The sequence below is a fragment of the Schistocerca gregaria genome, chromosome 5 (genome assembly GCF_023897955.1).
Source record: "Schistocerca gregaria isolate iqSchGreg1 chromosome 5, iqSchGreg1.2, whole genome shotgun sequence".
In the NCBI taxonomy this organism is placed as follows: domain Eukaryota; kingdom Metazoa; phylum Arthropoda; class Insecta; order Orthoptera; family Acrididae; genus Schistocerca; species Schistocerca gregaria.
The window spans coordinates 511950058-511966339 of record NC_064924.1 but is presented as its reverse complement, the minus strand read 5'-3'; the positions used below and the strand labels follow the sequence as shown (position 1 = coordinate 511966339).

At 43.0% G+C, this 16282-nt stretch overlaps 1 protein-coding gene across 4 annotated transcripts in view; it reads left to right on the top strand.

Annotated features, from left to right (window-relative positions):
• The window catches only part of LOC126272055 (uncharacterized), a 209273-nt gene that overhangs the window by 83240 nt on the left and 109751 nt on the right, over positions 1 to 16282 (top strand). For all 4 annotated transcript variants that reach the window (XM_049974573.1, XM_049974577.1, XM_049974574.1 and 1 more), the window contains one exon: positions 3096 to 3200. The gene's annotated coding sequence lies outside the window, so the exon portion shown is untranslated. The remainder of the gene's footprint in view (positions 1 to 3095; positions 3201 to 16282) is intronic.

Genomic DNA, 16282 nt, shown 5'->3' with positions numbered 1-16282 from the left:
TCTGATGAATTTGCTATGAACATTTTCAGTGACGTGTCTGGATGTGTGTGCTGTAATGGCAGCCCATTCTTCCTCGAGAGTTGAAACCAAAGAAGATAGTGATGTTGGATGGTGGTGTATGGTCCATAGGATTCAGGTCGTGACTCTGAGCCGGCCAGCCCATTCCAGGAATGTTATTGTCCATAAACCATTGCCTCCCAGATGCTGCTCTACGGCACGGTGCATTTTCACGCTGATTCAGACAACTGTCGCCTCAAACTGTTCCTCTACTGTAGTCAGTGCTGTAAAATGTGTTTATATCCTTCCACTTCTAGCGTTTCTTCCGCGAAGTAAGGGGACCACACCGTAACCACGAAAACACCACCATACCATATCACCACCTCCCCGTAATTCATTGTTGGTACTACAAATGGCGGCATGAAAGTTTTCCGGACTTTTATCAAATCCAAACCCTTCCAACTGATTGCAACAGAGCAAAGTGTGATTCGTGAATCCACATCACATGTTTTCAGGCATCTAATGTCGAGTGGTGTCGCTTGCTTGGCGTTGCTTTGCTTCGACTGCAGAAATGTGTGGCTTATCTGCTTATCTGGAACTACTGGATCATTGTTCACCATTCTTGTTTAATTCCTTACGCGCAGTTATTGTGTCAGCTCGACTAGGGGTAGCTTTTAGGAAGTCGCAAGTGATTTCTTCCAATGATGCAATGTGATTTTTTTAGAAAAATCCTCCACAACGCTCGTAGTTCTCAGTCTTCGGGACTGCATGATCTTGGTTTCGCAATTCCACTTCGCAGTCAAATCATCAACAGTCGACATGGCAGGCTCCACATGTCACTGACGAATTTGTTACTGAGGTGGCATCCAATGACTAGACCATGTTCGAAGTTACAGAGCTCTCCTGCCCGACCTATTCTGCTGTTTCAGCTTCCCTACAGACAAACAGTACTCTCAGCCATCTTTTATACTCTCCCGACATCTAGTGGTCGATTTCGCATGACTTAGATGTCTGGATTCTATTGATCAGATAGTGTCTGAAGTTGAATGAAGTTATACACCGAAGAGTCAAAGAAACTGGTACGCCTGCCTACTAGTGTAAGACCCCGGCGAGCACGCAGAAGTGCCGCAACACGACGTGCATAGACTCGACTAATGTCTCAAACGGTGCTAGAGAGGATTGACACTATGAATCCTGCAGGGCTGCCCATAAATCCGTAAGAGTACGAGGGGGTGGAGATCTCTTCTGAACAGTACGTTGCAAGGCATATCAGATATGTACAATAACGTTGATGTCGGGGGCGTTTGGAGGCCAGCGGAAGTGCTTAAACTCAGAAGAGTGTTCCTGGAGCCAATCTGTAGCAATTCTGGACGTGTGGCTTGTAGCATTGTCCTTCTGGAATGCCCCAAGTCTGTCGCAATGCACAATGGACATGAATGGGTGTAGATGATCAGACAGGACGCTTACATACGTGTCACCAGTCAGAGTCGCATCTGGACGTATCAGGAGTTCCGTACCACTCCAACTGCACCCCCCCCCCCCCCCCCCCCATTCTTCTCCATACCCGTCCTTGTCGATGTTGATGGGCCCAAGCGAGGCGTAAAGTTTTGTGTCGTGCAGTCATCAAGGGTACACGAGTAAGCCTTCTGTTTCGAAAGTCGTTATCGAAGATGTTTCGTTGAGTGGTTCAAAATGGTTCAAATGGCTCTGAGCACTATGGAACTTAACTTCTGAGGTCATCAGTCCCCTAGAACTTAGAACTACTTAAACCTAACTAACCTAAGGACATCACACACACCCATGCCCGAGGCAGGATTCGAACCTGCGACCGTAGCGGTCGCGCGGTTCCAGACTGTAGCTCCTAGAACGGCTCGGCCACCCCGGGCGGCCGTTGAGTGGTTCACTCGCTGACACTTGTTGATGGCCAAGCACTCAAATCTGCAGCAATTTGCGGAAGGGTTGCACTTCTGTCGCGCTGAACGATTCTCTTCAGTCGTCGTTGCTCCCGGTCTTACAAAATCTTTTTCTAGCCGCAGCTATGTCAAAGATTTGATGTTTTACCGGATTCCTGATATTCAGGGTACAACTGTGAAAGCTACCTCGGAGATGCTATATCCCATCACTTGTGCGGCGACTCCAACACGACGTTGAAACTCACTTAAATTTTGATAACCTGCTAATTTAGCAGCAGTAACCGATCGAACAACTGTTTCAAGCACTTGTTGTCTTATATAGGCGTTGCCGACGGCAGTGCCGTATTCTGTCTCTTTACACATTGAATACGCATGCCTTTACCGGTTTCTATGGCGTATGTGTATGTGGTACCGTCACGCAATATTGCCTTCCTATGCTGGTTACCAGCTTCTCTAACTTACTGTGTAAACGTTCATGTAAATTTGAGGGCTGGATAGACGTATGATGGGACCTATCTGAATGCTTTCTCTATTGCGACGGTGACCAAGACCCAAGTCTTAGACTTTCGGTCGTAATGCCCTACAGTGCGAGCCTCCCTGTAACACCTCTCTGGCAATTTTCCAAACTTCACAACTTCCAGCAGATCTTGGGGGATCTATACCTCTGGGAAACTGAAAAAAAAATATGGTTCAAATGGCTCTGAGCGCTATGGGACTTAACATCTGTGGTCATGAGTCCCCTAGAACTTAGAACTACTTAAACCTAACTAACCTAGGGACATCACACACGTCCATGCCAGAGTCAGGATTGGAATATGCGACCGTAGCGGTCGCGCGGTTCCAGATTGAAGCGCCTAGAAGCGCACGGCCCCACCGGCCGGCTGGGAAACTGAGTTAGGTTTTGAAACGGTTAGGATGTGCGAAAGTGGTAGAATATTGCTTGGATTCCTCCAATGGTAGAACGTTTCACACGAATGACAAAAAGCAAGATTACGATTCTGGTACGTTGTTGTACTTATCATTCTGTGCTGTCAGAATTAAACTTAACCCGTTTCCACTTAGCACTTCACTCATCTGAAATCAATATTTATGATGATGCGAATCCGAATTTCGGTGTGATAAATGTACTGCATCCTGTAATTGTGATACATGACGTTAAACCAAGTATTCCTCTTTTCTTTTTAGGGACTGACAGTAAACATCTCTTCCTTATCGCGGTTACTGGGCAGCATCGTTTGCACGCATTAACCAAGTTTGTGTGTAAAGGAACATCTGTGGTAATTAATTGAGGTAAGTATTAGTGATTTTTCTGGTTTGTAAACGATCTCATTGTCACCGATACTTTGAGTGGTCATTATGGTTAAGAAGAGACAAACTCCAGGGTTACAATATCGGTTGTTTTTTAGAAATGAGCCTGCGCCTCGTTTCTAATCAGAGTAGACTGGTACTTTTGAAGTAGTCTCTGTGTTATGGGTCGCTGACAGGGACTAACAGATTCATGTGCCACTAGTTTCAGAGGCAATGATAGCACATTTCGAAAGTATTTGTGTAAGCACCTAGAGCTGACATCGGTGGGTAATTTATTCTCCAGATATTAGCTGCATTCAAGTGACTGCAACACCAATCTCAAATGTGCGAAAGAATCCTTTAAAAACGTATAATGAATGTAGTCATTACTAGGGTAGGACGTTCGAACACCTTTTGCAAACTATCATCAAGAGTATTTTAAATATTACTGCGTAAATTTTTTCACTTTACGGTCTTGTTATAGACGTGACTTACATTCAATGCTTCGCGCCTCAGTTGTGTTAGTTAGATAGTTAGTTAGTTGTGCGCCAGTGAATACTAACCTAAGTGGAAGATAAATCGTGGCGTTTTTACGGGTTTGTGTTCGAGGTCCTCAAACATCACTTAGCATTTTAAAATGTGACTTGTGGTCACCCCGCGCCGTTATTAATGGTCACAAAATGATTTAGCTGCCAAGATCAAAATATTTTGCAATAACGTGAGAAGCCAAGTATTGAAGATGAAGTATTTTTGTCAAGACATTTGTAAAATACTAAATATTTTTCAGTAAAATAGTATATTAACACTAACAACAAACTATATATTAATTTGTAAATGTCTCTATTCATAAATAAGTGGCGCAGGGCCTGGGATACATGACAAGCAGCATGTAGCACCAGTTAGTTTCGCTTATGGCGGGTACGAAGCGAAGTGGCACTTAAGTACACAACCCACTAAAGATAAGTGAGCATTTCTAATTCTTCATCATTTAGCAGTGGCCCAAAATCCACGGAGATAAGTCGAACCAGGACCCACACCCCGTAGCATCACAGGTTACATGTGGTCAAATGGTTCTTACGATAACCAAAACTGATAACATTCAAAAGAAATAAAAGAAATCACGATCTAGACCGTTACTCTTTATTCATATATAACTAAAAACACCTTTTGATTCCATGTTGCCAAAATTTCTTATAGCACAATGATTACGTCTTCTATTGTTTGTTCCTATGACATAACTACTACTTATGCCAAATAATTTTAATAAAATCATTTACATTCAGTTCTTCTATTCTTCCATTGTTTAGACGGACTTTCGATTATATTCTAATCTTAAATTTTTTTCCAGAATCGGATGTCTGTATTCAAATGCATATTAGTAATCATATAATAACAATAATCTAATTGTTCATCCAGTAATCTTAAGATAACAAACATTTGTCTCAATTCAACATTTTCATTTTGTGGAACACTTGTGTGTTAGTGTTTGTCGCACTTATCCGTTTTTTCTCTTGAGTAGTACAAGCTACATTTCTCAATGCATCTGTTACCTTTCCAGTTTGTTTATCTTTAGTCTTATTAATATGTTCTAAACATTTTCATTTATTCATAAATTTATATTCTGCATGTTTTCTGGATGGTTAGTAGCTCCGCTATTATTAATCCATGATTGTTACCTAATCTGGTTTGTTAGAATATAAAAGAAGTGTATGTAAACGGCTTTCATTGATAAGCTTAACTGATGGTTTACTTCCTCTTAGGGATCTACGAGATAGAGAACTCTTAAGTTTCATAAATTTCTTTATCTTTTCCATAATGTTTTTAGTGTTTCTCATACTCCAAAGAAGATCGACTAATATCTTCCTAAAGTTGGGTAGCAGCTTTTGCAGGAGCTGCAGGGAAAACAGTCTGGCTGATAGATAGATCTGGACTTGTAACATTAGCCGTCATTGCTTTGCTATGTTTGTACAGAGAACTGCTGAAAATCTTATATTTCCTGAGGACGTACGTGGTTTAGTGGTGAGTGCATCCCGCTGAGTAAAATATACCACAAGCAAATTGGTCCCGCAAATGATTATTCTGGAAGTGGAAATTAGAGAGGTAAGGTCGGTATTGTTGTTCCCAAATTTGTGGATAGTGTGAGACGTACGGGGGCGTTCATTGTGGGCGAGGAGGCGTGGAAACTTGGTGAGGTGGTAAGACGCGGCATTCGCTCCCATTTGATAATTTCGTGCTGCGTCACTATGGTACCAACACAGTCAACATGCGTACTATGAATTATGTTTTCCCAACTTCTCGCTGTTCGCTGTGAATACTTTATGGAGAATAATGTGTTGCAGGGCACCACCGTGTGTGATGTGTGTGTGTGTGTGTGTGTGTGTGTGTGTGTGTGTGTGTGTGTGTGTATGTGTGTGTCCGTGTGTGTACTCGTGCGGGTCTGATGACGCGTGCGTGGTGAGGGCGTCGTCGGCGGGCAGGATGGCGTGTGATTAGGCGAGGGTGCAAGAGGGCGACCGTGGCGTCCCGGCCGGAATACAGATCATCCACCGTTATCACACGCGCCTCGGAGCACGGCCCGACTGCCCTTACGTGCCTGATTGATTGACTGGCTGATTGATTGATTGGCCGGCCGCCGCCGCTGCGCTGAATGCCAACGATTCGGCGTGGCTCACCCGTGATCTGTGGCGGTTTGCACACCACGCCCCATCTGTGTTTGCTGTTGCCGTCGCCAGAGGACGTACTCGGCTCCCGTATTGCCAGTTGTCGACAAGCAGCAGCTGCACATATTTCTAACATTAGCAGCAGATCGTAGACTTAAAGTACTACAATACAGGGCATTTCAAAGTGAATATACAGGATCAGTCATTCACTATTGCTACCTAGAATAACTCCGAAAGTACGATAGTGGTTGAAAAGTTTGTGTGACAGTTGTTGCATGGGACAATAAGGGCCATAGTGTAAAGTTGGATTTTTGCTGCAGGGTGTGGTCGCGTCAGGTCAGCCTGAAAGGGTCCTGTAGCCACCTTTCATTAGTCCGGTAGCCCATTTTCACTAGCATTTCTATTTCTTTTCCTTGTTTATCTTTTCTAATAACTCTCATAGTGGTGTGATTGAATGAATGTGGTTGTGTGTCACGTTGCTAGACGGTGGCGTAGTCTGCTGCAGAAAGTCCGCGATAGTGATACAGATTCAGCAGCAATTGTACAGAGTAGCCAACTTTCGTAGAGGTCAAGTAGGCAAGGAGGTTTGCGCTACTTGTGAGAAATCCACCTGCCTTACGTTGGTGGCGGAAATGGCATCCTTGGGTTTTCCGGGCCACGCGGAGCGTGGAGGAGGCAGGAGATGAAAAAGGGAGGTAGTCTGCCGCCGGTACGGGAAGCGTCCACAGTTGTGCTCCAGTCGAAGAAGAGTGAGTTAGACTGACCGCGTGGCGCGTTGTTACTTGGCGAGGGGAGAGCTGTTAGCTTTTGGCCTCGTTTTTCAGCTCTGAAAGATTGCTTTGCCTTGTCGCATCGAGGATTGCAAAACTTTGGCAGATTTTTCTTTTGGTAAATTTCTATAGCAGACTTGGATCCACCGGAAGAGCGCCACACAAAGGTGTCGATAAGAAGTGAGCACTCGCTTCTGTGTGAATGTCTGTTTGCCTTCAGCTGTGCCTGTATAAACTTTCATCTTTCTAAGTATTTATAGCTTTGCCTTCTAGTAAATTTTCCTTGCTTTATGTATCTTTCGTCCGTGCGAATCCGACCACGTGGTTGAACAGTAGAGTTTATTGGGCTACCTTCATCACTAACTGTCCGGTCTCATGTTTGTTTTAAAGAACGTTAACTGTTCATGATTGTGTGATGTAATATTGTTGCAACTTGGCCACGATACCTAGAAATTGCGTCTCCAGAAACCACGTAGGCACGCGGGTGTACTGCGAAAAGTGTACCGTTCCACGAGTTATTGCGATCAGTTTTCAGGCAACAGCAGTTGTATGAATGATTCACAACAATGATTTTAGGTGTAGATTATAACGGTGTATGTATCGATGCTTTTCTTTAATGTTTTAGGTATTAATGTTATCAGGAATTGTGTACATGCCCTTCAACCATATCTTAGGAATAAATGACTTTATACAGAATTTTCTCTTGCATTCCGAGGTTACGTTTTTACACCTATGCCACTCACCTCGTAGCTTTCCCGTAAGCACATCCAACGCGTTTCCTTACGCACAGGTCCAGTGATTAGTTTACCCTTTTATTTTAAAACAAATGCTTTAGATTAAGTCTTATTTTCAGGTGTGTTGCTGGGAGCTGATCTTCTGCACAGTGTTCATGCATGTACTATTTTATTTTAAATGGCTGATTCTCGTGGACAATGCACGGGAAATGCTATAAATTACATCGCATCCCCTATGAGCGATATATCACAACGTACGTATTTTTTGAGTTTTTGGTCTGTGATCAAATTAATTTATTTTCCGACTCGGCCAAACCTTTGATTAGTTGTATGGTTAGAGTCGGTGGCGACCCTAATCTTCTCACGTTAATTTCGCAATCAATAAGCATTTCCATTCCCACTCTTAACGTAATAACCCGTAGAAACAGGTTAGTTACAAGCTTTGTTTTTTAAATGGGATGCTATACTTTGGTACTTATTTTCTGATAGCGGCCATCGAGACGAATCCAATGATGTTTAACAGTAATGTCTTTGAAGGTCAACAAAGATCACAAAAGTGACATGAACGTCCTTTTACAGAAGACGTTCGCAGTGATGACCATTGGTATAAATGTAGTGCTGCAATCTTCTTATCATAGATTGAGTGGTATTCCTTATCACTTCGGGACTTATCGAAACACATGGTCTGTCGATTCTCTCTCGTATATCGTTCAAATAGTAAGTATTCGCGAACACGTCGTATCCATCTAATGTGCCACTCACGTGTAAACACTATTCGACGGTTTCGCAATACAACACTAATAGGAACGGTAAGACTAGAATCATCGAATCAATCTAATGTGAATTATGTATTCCATCGAACAACAAGTTGACATGCTTCTCATTTACGGAGAATGACAACGAAATTCAGTGAGAGCTAGATTCTTATACACTGAATGATATCCTCAACTTACTGACCCTGCATGTCGTACATTTAAATATGTGTATGATAAATTGAGAAGAACTGGATCTTTAATGCATCAGAAACATATCCAGCAAAGGAAAGTTAAATATTTGTGTGATAAATTGAGAACAGTTGGATCTTTAAAGCATCGGAAACATATCCGGCAAAGGAAAGTTGCTAGCGAGGAAACGGAAATTGGTACTCTTGCCACTGTTGTTCGAAATCCTTGTGTTAGTTCACGTCATATCTCAAGGGAATATAGCGTGAGCCAGAGTAGTGTTGCTCGTGTTCTGCATCGCCATAAATGTCATCTTACCATACCGTCTCCACCAAGAATTAACTGGTACGGATTGTAAGCGTTGCATTCAATTCGGCCGATGGGCTCAACTTCAGATCCAGAGGGATGGCACATTTATTAATTCGATTTTATTTACTGACGAGGCTACATTCTGAACCATAGAAATGTTAATTTGCATAACATGTATTATTGGGCAACTGAAAATCCATGTTGGCTGCGGCGGCAAAAACCATGGTGTGGGATTCAGGAGGGCAGAATTATAGGTTCCTATTTCACCGAAGGAAATCTTAATGGTAGGGAGTACACCACATTCCTGTAAGAAGTGTTAGGTCTGTTATTGAAAGAAATACCTTTAGGAACAAGGAACAGAATGTGGTACCAACGTGATGCGTGTCCGGCACATTTCTCCCTGATGGCTAGAAATGAGTTGCAGAGACAAGTCCCAAATCGTTGGAATTCACGCGGGGGAGATGTGTCGTGGCTGGCTCATTCACAATACTTGACGCCTCTAGACTTTTTCTTGTGGGGATTCGTAAAAGACATTGTTTATAAAGACGTTCCAACCACACCTGAAGATATGCGAGGGAGAATTGTCAGAGCATGTGCTTCAATAAGTGCTGATGTGATAAGGAACACCACTCCATCCATGATAAGAAGATTGCAGCACTGCATTGATACCAACGATCGTCACTTCGAACACCTACTATACATGGACATTCATGCCACCATTGTGACCTTCATTGACATTCAAAGACCTTACTGTTAAACATCATTGGATTCGTCTCGATAGCAAGTATCAGAAAATAAATACCAAGCTATAGTATCCTATTAAAAAAAAGCGACCCCATTTAGCAACAAAAAACTAACGCCATATTGTGGACCCCGTTGTCCCATGCAACTTTTGTCTCACAAACTTTTCAGCTCCTTCCATATTTTCACAGTTATTCTAGCTGGCAATAGTTAGTGATTGACCCTGTAGTGATTACAAACGGCTACAACTACACTCTCCCATCGAAAGTATAGGTGTTACGGAGATTAGTGTGGGGTGTGTGTCCATCTTCCGCCTGTATGTCGGACCGGTCCATGCAGGGAACACGTCCAGTGATGTAGTTCAGTATGTACAGTTAGAAAATGCTGTCTACTACATAAATTTCATTGTATTATTAAATTTGTACTTTCAGTTTTGAATTTAACTAAGCAAAATAAGTTGTACCCTGCTGAGAACAGTGACAGAACTCAAAAATGCTTGAGAAAATCGACTTAAATAAATCTATAAAACCTGTAATGAAATAATGTATGCATCTTTTAAATTTCAATTAAGTAATTTGGTAGTAAATTTCATTGTATACTCTACAGCAGTGATATGGTCATGTAGTTCTGTGCCTGTCGAATGCCAGGTGTTACCATGTAATTATTAATTTATATCTTGAGTTCTGTCATATTTTTTTTATTTTATAAACTTTTTTTGTTTTTGTTATGCTCCATCATGTAACACTTTTGCCATTTTTCCACTCCAAATAACATATTTTTTACGTACTCTAATTAAATATGGCGTTCGAATCTCCATCAGGCAAAATTAGTGCTTAAGCTAAAATAAGAAATGAAAGACAAGTTTAAATTGTTGCATTAGAAAAATACAACATGCAAAATGTTATACAACTTAATGTGGAAATTCAATTAGGGTGGTTCTAGGCGCGCAGTCCGGAACCGTGCGACTGCTACGGTCGCAGGTTGGAATCCTGCCTCGGGCGTGGATGTATGTGATGTCCTTAGGTTAGTTAGGTTTAAGTAGTTCTAAGTTCTAGGGGACTAATGACCACAGCAGTTGAGTCCCATAGTGCTCAGAGCCATTCAGTTAGGGCAATATAAGTAACACAATTTACGAAAGCATAGAATCATAAATGGGCTCATATAATTTAGCAATATCTTTCGCCAAGGGAAGGTATTCATTAAGAACTTACTTCACAGCAAAAATTGCCAATTTTGTTCCCTTGAGCGCTGAAACGCACAAAATTTGTAATATTTGCAAGAGCTATAATCGTCAAAACAGTGTCTGCTCCTTCAGACAGTCATGTATGTCTGAATGACACCGTAATGTGAGATACAGACACTGTATACGCACATATATTCTATCGTAATTTTTTTTTTTTGTTTTCCGTCTTTTCCTTATTTGCTTGAAATTCTTGGAGGTATGCATCGTCTGTGCAGCCAGTTGAAGGCAGTTTGTTTGTTGCCAGACGCGTTTCGCTTCATTTATTTGGGAAGCATCATCAGTGACCTGTAGTACATGTTTCCTTTTTTAAACACAATAAACGTATCATGTGATAGATATAATAGGCCGCCGTATTACATTTCGTCGTATCTTTCTCTTATGTTTTAAAAGATTGTTGCACTAAGTTCGTAATATGAACTTATTGTTCAGTGTACTTACGCTTTGCAGCGCTGTTAACTTGCGTTTGTGATCCTGGAAATGTATTGGTTAGTTTCCATACTCCAGCTGGCTGGTATCCGGCGTTCAGGCACCGAAAATTTGTCACATCGCATATATAACTTGCACTTTCCATTTTGTGATCAACACATGTGTGATTTCGGTGTGTAGCGTTGCCAACTGTTCTTGTGTGTTTGACTTTCTTTTTTTTGTGTTCTGGGTTGATTTTTTTCATTTTTGGTGTGTGTGTGTGTATGTGTGTGTGTGTGTGTGTGTGTGTGAGTGTGTTTGTGTGTATTTCCAGTGTCTAACTTTGTGATTCTTTGCTGGGAGGACGAATATTTTTTTATGACTGTGTGTGCGCGTGTATATTACTGTTTGTAAATGTTTTTATTTTATTTATTTATATTTATAAACATCCGTTGATCTCAAAATGGAAGTGGAAATGATATATATACGATGTGACAAACGTGGGTGGAAGAACGTCAGAAACTGGCCAGCTGTAGTATGGAAAGTAAAGAATACATCTCCAGGACCACACACACATGAGTTAGCAGCTCTGGAAATCGTAACAGCGAACGATAAGTTGACATTGCGAACTTTATGCTACGAAAGTCGAATATTTGTGTACAATTACGTTAAATGTTTCTGTAATGTCAGTACAACCTGATGATATCATCTCGAACCATGTCGCTAAATAAATAATTCACTGTCAATAATTTTTTTTACTGGTAGTAGTACTAAAACCTTTTCATGAGTAAGTAACGGCACTCGCGACTGCCAGGCCACCGCGCTGGCCGTGGTGGTTCGTACAGCTTGTTGGCTCAAAAATGGTGCGCCCACTGTAGCCAGGCACGCAGCAGGGGTGCGGTTGGCTTAACCCCTCCCCCTCTTCCTCCCACTTCCAGCCCCCTCCACAAACCTGGCGATCCACCTGCCCTTTAATTAGCCACAGCGAGCGCCCCCATGTCGTTTGTTAATCAGATAGTCCACCCGCTAATCTGCTGCTGCATGCGTGTAGTGGTTGGCTCTGCGGAACATTGAGCCAGCATGTCCACTGAGAAATATGGCTATTTTTCTAGTGGCATTTTAAATGATCCACTTGGGATCCGAGGGCAGCGCTGTGTTGCTGTAATGGCGTGCGAGGAAGCAAAATTGAGTATCTGTAGTCGATGGGTGAGTAAGGTCACAATGCGGTAACGACCATGACTTGTTATACCTTAGTATGTCCGTCCTTGTAATGGGTGGTTACCAGGACTTTGATTGTTCAATATGAAATGAACCTACGGCCGACACTTTGCATTTAATTTATTTTTCAATCAGTTTCGGTATTCCATTGCACCATCTTCAGGTCTTTTCGCCAACGTGAATTGACAGGGATGAAATCTTGCGTGCAGAAGTCTTCGCGTATCTCTGAGCCTTTTCCCAGCATGTCTCTTTAGTAATTCTCGAACAAAGCATTCGCTATTACTAGCTGGAATTTATTGCTGAACTCAATTAGCATTTATCCTCTCCCACACTCCTACTACCATTGTAAGTAGGCTGTTATAATGATTTTTGAATATATAATGATTTTTGAACACTATTAAGGTAAATACATTGATTGTTCTCCATCAAAATCTTTCATTTGATAACTGTGTCTATCAGTAGTTAGGGCCTTCAGTAGTTAGAATCTTTTATTTAGCTGGCAGTATTGGCACTTGCTGTATTACAGTAGTTCGGGTAACGAAGATTTTTGTGAGGTACGTGATTCATGAAAGGTATAGGCTATTGTTAGTCAGGGCCATTCTTTTGTAGGGTTTATTGAAAGTCAGATTGCGTTGCGCTAAAAATATTGTGTGTCAGTTTAGTGATGACCAGAATAAGTAAAGAGAGAAATGTCTGAGTACGTTCATTTTTTCTCAGCTGTTTGAAAATCAAATAACGTAAGAGTTTTTCCAGCACTGTCATTTATAAAATTTTTCTAAGGGAATGTTTCACCATGCTCTCAATCTCCTCCAACCATTTCTTCTACTCCGTCCTCTACAGCCGCACTCCAGTTTCCCCATAACTATTGAATTTTCATCTCTCTTTACGTACTGAATTACTTGATCGACATCCTCACATACTCTTTCTATCTCTTCATCTTTTGCTTCCGACGTTGGCTTGTACACACCAATTATTTTTATCGGTGTTGGTTTGCTGTCGATTTCACTGAAGTGGTCACAGTAACTCTCTGACCTACCTTCCTATGCTCAATAAATCCTACTCCCGTTTTACCATTTTCTGCTGCCACTGATATACCTCTATACACGTCTGACCATAAATCCTTGTCTTCTCTCCATTTCACTTCACTGATCGCCTCCATATCTAGTCATGGGCTTCCCTTTTCAGATTTTCTGGCTCCCTACTAGGTTCAAACTTCTGACATTCCACGCCCTGACCCGTAGAACGTTACGCGTTATTTGGTTATTCTATCTTTCTCTCCTGATCATCTCCTTATTGCCAGTCCTGTCTCGGAGATCCGAATGCGAGACTAGTCCGGAAAGTTTTGTCAAAGGAGAGATTATTAGGCCACTTTGCATGCCACATGCCCTGTGGATACACATTATGTATCTTTTGAGCAGTGGTTTCCATAGCCTATTGAATCCTCATGCCGTTGATCATTGCTGATTCTTTCGCTTTGGGGCCAACTTCACAGCCTAAGGGCAAGAGAATGCCCTGAACCTTTGTCCGCTCCTCCTCCCTCTTTGACAGAGCCGTTGGCAGTCTTCGGCCGCCATTGTTGATAATTTTTATTAAAAAAATAAGCATTGGCGGTGTCAGAACCCGCTCCCAGGACGTTTTGTTTACTAGTCCAAGATGCTACCCACATTTTTGTATGGGATCAGGTCATGGGCTGGCGGAGGTGGGGCGGACATGGGTCGCAACCTGAGGCCTGGCCACAATGTCTCCTTCCTCCCTTTTCTGGGGATGTGGTCCAAGGAGTGAAATGTTTTTTTTTTATTTTATCTTTTAAAATTTTATTTGATTTTTATTTGACGGTTTTTGTCTTTTGTAAATGCAAAACATAACATACAGAATCTAAAGGTGCCCTTCAATACGTCCAAACGTAAAAACGGCTTCCAACGCCGTATGGATTTAGAGAGTTCTACAAGGAAAAAAAAAAAAAAAAAAAAAACGAACGGGACCCTGCAACGGCCTTGTTGGCATGTATCCAGGTCAGCTTCACGATAACTTTAAAACGTTATATAGTCCCCTGAATACATCAGGCAATCAGGCATAAACGTAAGTTCATCAACGTTGAGCTAACTTCTCATCTCACTTCCCATACCCGGAACACCCCAGCTAGCCGGAGGGTCCGTGAATAACGAACCCAAGTAACTGGAAAAACGTGTTCTGTGTTTCACCGGTCGCCGCAAGTATGTATCAGAAGTCTATGACGTTCTTGTCATTGTTGCGATGCAGATACTACGTCAGCATCCCCTTTATCCAGTTTACGGCGTTTTTCCCGGCGGTGAGAAAGTATACACTGTCCGGGAACAGTCGGTCGCCAGCTTTGATCGCCGTGTGCGCCGTATGCGTAAAAGAGCCTAATTTTCCCTCGTTAGAAGCCAACAGTCGATTGCCTTGCCACAAACCAAACGGTGCTCGTCGGAGTGGTGGCATATAGGCGTGTCGACCAGGTGGATAGAGTGCACTCGTTGACGATTCGGGAATTTGCCGTTCACCGCAATATAGCCACAACGCACGTACCTCTGTAGGGAGAGAGGGAGGATAAACCGCTGCCACTTTATCGCCGGGTATTTCTGCTCGACCACACTGCAAGATAGTTGCTGAAGGAAGCTGTGATATATATATCATTCGTTGTGGGCAGCCTGGTCTCCAACAAACTGTCGTGAACGTAACTGTAATCGACGAAGAAGTCCCGAAAGTGTGCCGTGATTTGTACAACATTGACTGGTAAGCAGAGTGAATGGGGGTGGGGGGCACTTCGTTGATAACACTGCTCATTGATGTGACGCGCTGGGTTCTCCAATACCGTTGCATCGTACTAAGAAATGCCTCCTCCTCTCAGTGGTAGCGTCAAGGTATCGTAGCTAATTTTGAAGAGGAGGTCAGCACTCACGAAATGTTCGAAGGCCTCATGTAGTCTTGACGTGATCGTTCTGGGCAACGGCAGTATGTGTGGCAGGCGACTTATTTTTGGTGCCCAAAAATCAATGACATACTGTGGCAGTAGCCATCGATAATCATCCGCCGCTGTACAACGTATGTTTCCATGGAATACCACTCCCAAAGCCTTGGGACTGGGGACCTTGGTGATGGGCACTCCTGTCCCTGATGGCAGCCCTCTGCCCACTTCCATACATCGGGTCCTTCTTAGGTTGATGATACTAACCGCCGCCGCTTCATACTGCTGAGGCCATGCCAGCTCCGCCTTGACTTTGTCTCCTAACTTCACCAAAAAACGACGTCGTTGCCGTATGCACGGCATTGGAAAGATGTGATACGTAGTTGGACGCCTTGAAGGCGTAGTCGGAGGTCGTGTAGTGTAAGTCCAAGAGCGACTGCAAATAAGATGGCCGAAAGGGTCAACCTTGCCGCAATGAGCGCTGGGCCGTGATAAGTCCTGAGCTAGCACCGTTCACCAAGACTAGAGAGTGCACCATGAATAAGAGTCAACGTCGTGTCCAGAGATTTTCCCATCCGTTCCATGACCCCACATAGGAAGACATGGCCGATTCGGTCGAAAGTGTGATCGAAAGCCACTGTCAGAAGGGATTCTCGTAATCTACATGCCGACATCAGTGTTATGACAGCCGGCCGTTGTGGCCGAGCGGTTCTCGGCGCTTCGGTCTGGAACCGCGCTGCTGCTGCGGTCGCAGGTTGGAAACCTGCCTCGGGCATGGATGTGTGTGATGTCTTTATGTTAGTTAGGTTTAAGTAGTTCTAAGTCTAGGGGACAGATGACCTCAGATACTAAGTCCCATAGTACTCAGAGCCATTTTTTTGTTATGACATCCCTGTATGCCCCTAGCGCTGTGTATATTGTTCTTCCCACCTAGACACATTTGATCTAAATGTATTGTGTCCTCTATCGCCGCTTGAAAGCGAGCACGCAGGATACGTGCAATGATTTTGTAGTCCCCGTTCCATAATGTCAATGGCCGGTAGTCTTGTGCTCTACGACCAGCAGCTGGTTTTGGAACGGGTATCATGATACCCTCTGTGAACTCGGTAGGGACACTTAAGGTAGGTGTATCCACGTT